At 39.3% G+C, this 7,086-nt stretch overlaps 1 protein-coding gene and 1 long non-coding RNA gene across 2 annotated transcripts in view; one reads left to right on the top strand and one right to left on the bottom strand.

The window, feature by feature from the left end:
• The window catches only part of LOC146713010 (uncharacterized), a 16,002-nt gene extending 12,077 nt beyond the window's left edge, over positions 1–3,925 (bottom strand). Inside the window, exon 1 of the mRNA XM_085446357.1 lies at positions 3,714–3,925. The gene's annotated coding sequence lies outside the window, so the exon portion shown is untranslated. The remainder of the gene's footprint in view (positions 1–3,713) is intronic.
• A 107-nt stretch (positions 3,926–4,032) lies between these two features.
• On the top strand, positions 4,033–5,901 carry LOC146713011 (uncharacterized). The gene is made up of 3 exons (XR_014917591.1): positions 4,033–4,095; positions 4,787–4,876; positions 5,436–5,901. It is a non-coding gene; the product is annotated as an uncharacterized LOC146713011 (long non-coding RNA).
• Positions 5,902–7,086: the final 1,185 nt, after the last annotated feature.

Here is a 7,086-nt window from a genome sequence, read left to right on the forward strand (position 1 = left end):
TTTTGCAGTTAACATGTTGGATGATCTGTCTGCTGTCACTGGGTGGTGCTAAGGTCTGAATCTAAGGGCAGCTCCTGTAATCACAAAGACAACAGAACCATCAAACTCAAATATAAATTTTATCCCTCAAAATTGAAATAAAGCTGATTCTTCTGTCCTCACACACTCAGGATCTGAAGTTGTTCTCTTACATTTTTTCCAGTATTACAGTACACTACAGTACTTTAATCCATAGTTCCTGAGTAATGAGGAGCTTCAAGGTACAAGTAGAGCTGGGCGATATGAGATTTTTTCATATCACGATATGTTTTTTTCATTTCAGGCGATAACGATATCTATCACGATATGAGCCAAATAACTATATTTGTAAGATTTAAATGTGCCGTTGCTCACAAGTAAAATGTGAAATAATCAGCAGCTTGTTTTTATTTAAATATTTGTTTCCCATAATAAGTTCAACAGGGTAGATGTACTTAAGGAACATGAGACTTTTTCAGATAAATAAAGGCAAATATTACAAACTACACAAAAGGCAGCCGCTAAAGCGTTTAAGTTTCAAAATAGAACAAACAAAACAGACTAAATTGTCAATTCCACTTAGAAACAAAATATTAATTCTAAAAATAAATCTTAGTCAATTTTGTCTGTTCTTCTGTAAAACAAACTAACTTTTGTCAATATCAAATAAACTGAGAACTAAAAGGAAATTCTCAATCTCTCCTTGTTATATAGCTTAGCTTTTCAAACAGTTTTAACAGTTACTTTAGTCTGACAAAAGCCGAATGACGAATTAGCGCTTCCAGTCAGAGACTGAGGCTACGTCCACACGTATTTTTGAAAACGGAGATTTTCCGTTTTCGTTTTAAAAAATAATCCCGTCCACACATAAAGGCAGAAATGAAGGAAAATGCTGCTATGAACATGCCAAAGCAGCAGGTGGCGCTAGATTCCTAACCGTGCAGAAATGTTGGCCAATCAGAAGTATAGAAGCCTCGGTGGGAAAAAGTAAACAAAGCTGGGGCATAGAAGCAGAACTGAGTCGTATGTGTGGAGGGACAGTAACTGTGTGTATATGTAAGCATTTAAACACTGCAGAGAGTAGAATTAACAGTATTGTAGAAATTCATTTCACCGAAACAATAACGTGGCGCACAGTGTGACGTCAAAAAATGCACACACCTTTGACGCTGCGTTTTCTCCGTTTTTCTAGTCCACACGTAAATGCAAAAACTGAGTTTTCAAAAATCTTTCAAAAAGTTTTCAGTGACCAAAAACGCTGTTTACGTGTGGACGAAAGGTGCAAACGCATAGAAAAATCTGCGTTTTCAAAAATACCCGGGTACGTGTGGATGTAGCGCATGCACCAGTTTATTGTATTTCCAGACTTGCTTTCGGCACAATTTACAGTGCACGCTACTCTGTTTTTTGTCAGACTTGAAATAGCCGAAATACCTTCACACTACGGAACTTCTATGGCTCTTCCGTTCGACAATCTCTCCGGCATTGGAACCTTCATCTGTTTTCTTTTCGGTAACCTTCGGTCACGCTCGGTTGATTTTTCTAGTCGGCACACTCATTTCCTCCATTACCCGGGCGGTACGGTGGCTGGCTGCTTCCCAAACAAACACACATGTGCGGCTTGGCACTTGTGCTGTACGTAACAAGTCACGTGACGTGACGCTGCGGCTGTGATTGGTTCGATTGGCTGATGAATCTACACGTGAGATATTACAAAGTCTGCATTATTAACTCTGTAATTAGGCGCCATTCTTCTTATTTTACGGCGCTGTTGCTCAATCGGGGGACGCTCTCTGTTGAGGAGAAAAGCATGAATTTCTTTGTATACGGATTATCCATTGTTTAAATGTCCCGGGCAGTCGAAAAGAAGGCAGAGCTGTTGAGAAATGCTAGGAGCTAACTGGGCGCTAACCGCATCATTCAAATATATTGAATGTCGCAAAGAGAGGAAGTGACGTAAGATTTGCGCATGCGGGGTACCGATTAGTGATGGGATTTCCGGCTCTTTTTAGAGATCCGGATCTTTCGGTTTGGCTCACTACAAAGAGCCGGGTCTTTCGGCTCCGAACCGGCTCTTCAGGTTGTTTTGTTGCTTTAATTTATTTATTATTAACAATAATATAAAATTATGCACAAAAGGAATTACTAACGTAAAAAAAAGTGGTTTTATTTATATATGTTTATATATAAATATATGCGGTGGCCCCTAGAGACAAAACACGTACAAACTCCAAAACACATTTCTAGCATGAACTGAACTTCCAAAGCAGAGCTACTAGATCACTTAAATTACACAATTGAAAGCATGAAAGCATATGTGTATTGCTTGTGTATTTATACACAGGCACTCATATATATTCAAATAATTTAAAAACAATGTTCATTTACCTGTTACTACCACACACCAAATCCGGTCGTTGGTACTTGCTGGCTTGTGTAGCCACTAGGTAACAAAAGCTCAACACTGCACCTAGCATCCTGGAGCACTTCTGTTGTCTTTTGTACGTGTTTTGAGTTTTTATGTGCTTCGGAGTTTTTACGTGCTTCGGAGTTTGTACGTGTTTTTACGTGTTTTGGAGTTTGTACGTGCTTCAGAGTTCGTACGTGATTTGAAGTTTGTACGTGCTTTGTCTCTAGGGGCCACCGTAAATATACTTTTATTTATTCACTCCACATAAAATGTAATAAATAAATCATATAATACAAAAATCAACTATTCACATTTCAACTTTTAACTAATTAAATTTTCAGCTTTTTCCTTTTACAAATTTAAAGTAAAACAACACAAAACACTGCAAACCACAACACAATTAAATATAAATTAAAATATGAAAACTAAAAGAACATGCACATTCTCTGTCATATGGACCTGCATGAATAAACTTTCTGAATCCTTTATCATCTGCAACTGAAAATAGTTGTGGATGATTACTATACCTTTCTAATGTGACGTTGTTGTCCCTGGCTCTCTTTCTCTTTCTCTCCCTCTGGCTCTGTTCCTGTGCTGAGTGTAACTACCGCCCCTCCCCCCTCTTCCCAGCGTAAAGCACACAGCTCGCGTGCGGAGTGAAGCGAAAAAAAGTGCTAGAGAGAGGTTGAGAGAAAGGGAAAAAAAAAACCATGTGACGACTCGCGATAAGGTGACGACTCGCGATAAGGAGCCGGCTCGCGTCGTTCACGTCAAAGAGGCGGTTCTAAGAGCCATTTCGTTCACGAACGACCCATCACTAGTACCGATCGGGTTTCCGGTACGGATCCGGTAGTGACACAGTCATTGGTTGCAACAAGCTTAGCTTCTGTCTTGCTAGCGTGTGCTGCGCTCAGTGGATCGACAGTGCAGCATAGGCGGAGTAGTCGAACTCAGATCCACTGAGCTCTCAACAAGACGAGAAGAGACAGACAGCATTGTCAGAAGAAAAGCTGATTACCCTCCCCCTGGCTCTACCCGTGGCTTCATGTCCTGGGGTGGGGGTTGGCTGTTCTCTTGCCCTGCACTCCATTCTTTTGTTCATATTCCAAGATAATTTTTTTCTATATGTACTCTTACCCTCTAGCAACCGCCATATTAGAATATTGCAAGCAATCACAAACGCTACAGTCTCTCTAACTTCAATGTATAGTAAGCAATCTATTATTCTCACTAGAGAAAAACTCAACATAAACTAAAACCACATCAAAGTTAGCTCCGTGCTTACCTTTAGATGAGCTCACAAACGAGAGAACTCTGTGATTAAGCTACAATCCAAGAGACAACGGTGGGCAGATCGATGCAGGTATCGATTGAAAAGTAGGTAGTTGTATATGTTCCTGTAAGTTTACTACTTTACTCCCGTTTCACGAAAAAGCAGCTGTCTCTGCTCGACTCCTCTCCTGCACACGCACTTTGCTCCGCCCCCTTTACCCAGCTCTGCAGCGATTTTTTTGCTGTGCGGCCACGTGACTAAGCTGCGCAACGTAATCACGTGGTGCGTTATTTCAAAATTAGCGCAGATAGCGCTCCTATGGGATCAGAACATTTGCTGTGTCTGAATTCAGGGGAAGGATGCTCATAAGGACACTACCCACCTACGTCACAAGGTAATGTCCTTAGACAAACTGGTAGTCAGAAAGTGAGCGGCTGTGGATCGCCCCCTTTTTTCAAGAGCGTCTGGCTGCAACCACCGGGAAGCGTCATATTGCGACTTCCACACTAACCGGAAACACGTGACCTCCACAGTAACCGGAAACACGTAACTTCAGTTAAATCGACTTTGACAGCTAAAACGAAATTGTGTTTTTTTATTATTCATGCAGCTGATAAAGAAATTTGGTTCTAAGTGGGGTTTTTTAACAATATGGGTTTATTAAAAAAATCCATCTCTTCAGCTTGTTTGTGGAAAAAGTGTCCATGTGTTATGTTTTTATTTCTTTGCTACTTTTTCTGCATAAAGGTTTTTTTCATAAATATAAACTAGTCATTACTTTTTACATTTTTAATCCTTCAAACACCTTTTTCTAGTACAATGCACGTGTTTGAAGACAACCTCAAAACTCACCATTTTATATATCAGCAGTGCTACTGTAAATTATTGTACAGTGGTCCCTATATATATGTTCTGGAAACTATATATCCATAAAGTTAATGTCAAACAGGAACTTTTGATATTGCTTTGTAGATGCTGGTGTTGCATGTTGACTGGTTTAAAAAGTCAAGAGTTTTTGTCTGGGATCATTTTCTTATGTGCTACTAAAAAGTTCAAAAATCTCTGTTTTCTTTGTTATACTTAAGGATGACATTGATGCTCGAAGGGAGGCCCTCATCAAAGTGCTCCACATCTGTGTGAAAGACAATTGCAACATCTTGGTGCAGGAGTTCATGGTGAGTGTTTTATGAGTAGATTGTGGCTTTGCAACATTTAAAAATGCATTTAGTTATCCACTTGATCCTCATTGGACTGGTTAGGACCAGTAGTCGTCTTTAATAATTTGAAGTTCACATGAGGCCTGGTAGTGAAGTCAGCCACCGGCCCTTGAGGCCCCACCCCCACCCTGTATTAGGGGTCACATCAGTGTGAAAAAACTTTAAATTTGTCATTCTAGTGAACAAAGGAAAATCCCACCAATATTTACATTAGCTTTTGTTTGAAAAAAAAATGACCAACTGACCAACAGCTAACCAAATTGTGAGGCTGAAAGTCTAAATTCTAACATCTTCTGAGTGACATAACCTGGATTTCTGATGGGCCGGTGTCTTTCTAACAAAAACTAATGTAAAGCATTTTAAATTATTATGTTTTTCACTCTCTCTTAGAAACTCTGTTAGACCATGAATGGCAGCATGGCAGGCCACTCTTTGGCTATAGCTATTTACTATGTTGCTTGCATTGGTTTAGAGAGTTTAAAAAGGAATCTTAAAGAAATGTTTTGTGTTTAACCAGGACTTGACTGTGGCCACTGCACAGATTGAGAAAACCACAATGAACATCTGTCTCCAGAGGATGCGCCAGGCAATGACTTTTATGATGTTGGCATCATCATCGAGGGTATAGTAGTTCTTCAAGATCTGGATAACGTGACAGGGCTGGGGTTTTTTGTTGTTGTTGTTGTTTGTTTTTCCTGTTGCTCTGTACAAGTTCTCTGTTTGTCTGTTTGGCAGCATTTTTCAATTTCTGTTTGTATTTTTCTTTCTTTTACTAGTGAAGAGATGTAGCGTGAACAGTTATACAGTCTAAATATCCCATATGTGGATATGGTATTTTCAGTTTCATTCGGTTGAAGTAAAGAACGTTGAATATTTCTAAGTTTGCTGTTTTGAACCAAGATGTCACAGTATGATCAGTGCTGTAATTTTTGACAGTCACTGTATCAATGTTATTTTTGCGTCTCTTGAATAAAGGTTTTGACCTGCAAGTGCTTAATTCTTTAGTTATTGGGGTAAAATGGGTAATGTTAATAGGAAGGTGTTTGCCAATTCAGTAACCTAATTCAATGTTAATAGAAACTAACATTACCTCAAATTTTTTAGTTATAATTGTTGTTTAACTGAATCTTGATGTCACAGGCCTTAAATAGAATGTTTTGTATTGCTCTTTCCCAAGATGGTTAACTGCAGAGATGGGCAGTAACACGTTACTTGTAACGCGTTACTGTAATCTGATTACTTTTTTCAAGTAACTAGTAAAGTAAGGGATTACTATTACAAAAACGGTAATTAGATTACCGTTACTTTCCCGTAGGAACGCTGCGTTACTGCGTTACTAAAACCGTAATTTTTTTGCGAGAATGTCTCACGACAGTGACGTAAGCAAGTGCGACGTTCATGACAACAGCTGTGTGCAGATCAACAGTGGATCATATAGCAGTGTGGGAGAGGGTATGAGCGTGCAGCGTTTAAAGTGTGGAAGTACTGACCTTATTTTAAGTTTGATTCCATAAAAAGTGACAAAAACATTAGTGTCCGTTGTGCGTGGGAAGTGTTACGGATTCAAATATTGGGGATGGATACAAGAGGAAAAACCACAATAACAACACTGGTCCGGCTGGGTTGAGTCAAACGATGATTTTAATGATCACACGCGTGGGAGATGGACACTGTACGCAGACAGCATCAGATCTCGAAATGGTGGAGCATTGATCAAACTCTTATAGCCTCTAGTGGCCCCCACCTAATCATAAAAGCCTAAACATTCACATTCTTTCTCTCACACAGCGCCTAAGCTACGACCATGGCTCCCTGTTTATCTGCTCCTGCTGAGATGGGGCAGAAAACTCCAGCATGTTCTGTTCTCTTCTACTCAGACAAATAAGGCGATGACTTTCTGCAAACAGTATTTCTTATAACTCAGCAGTATAATGCATCATAAAGCAATATCATTCATTCACAATAAATCAGCAGTCTAATGTAATGCAAATCAGTTTAACAAATGCAATAGTTACCACCTTCTTCTAATTCAGGAGAATAATGCAAACTAAAACTACATAATAATTCACAATCTTTAATTAGGGGTATAACATGGCATAAAATAATATTATAATCCCACAGAAGAAAACTTCTTTTTCAGCGAAAAAAAACCCTAAACTTCCGAGCAA

The sequence above is a fragment of the Copadichromis virginalis genome, linkage group LG3, assembly GCF_057382275.1.
Source record: "Copadichromis virginalis isolate Kocher_CV1m ecotype Utaka linkage group LG3, C_Virginalis_male_GT1.1, whole genome shotgun sequence".
NCBI lineage: Eukaryota > Metazoa > Chordata > Actinopteri > Cichliformes > Cichlidae > Copadichromis > Copadichromis virginalis.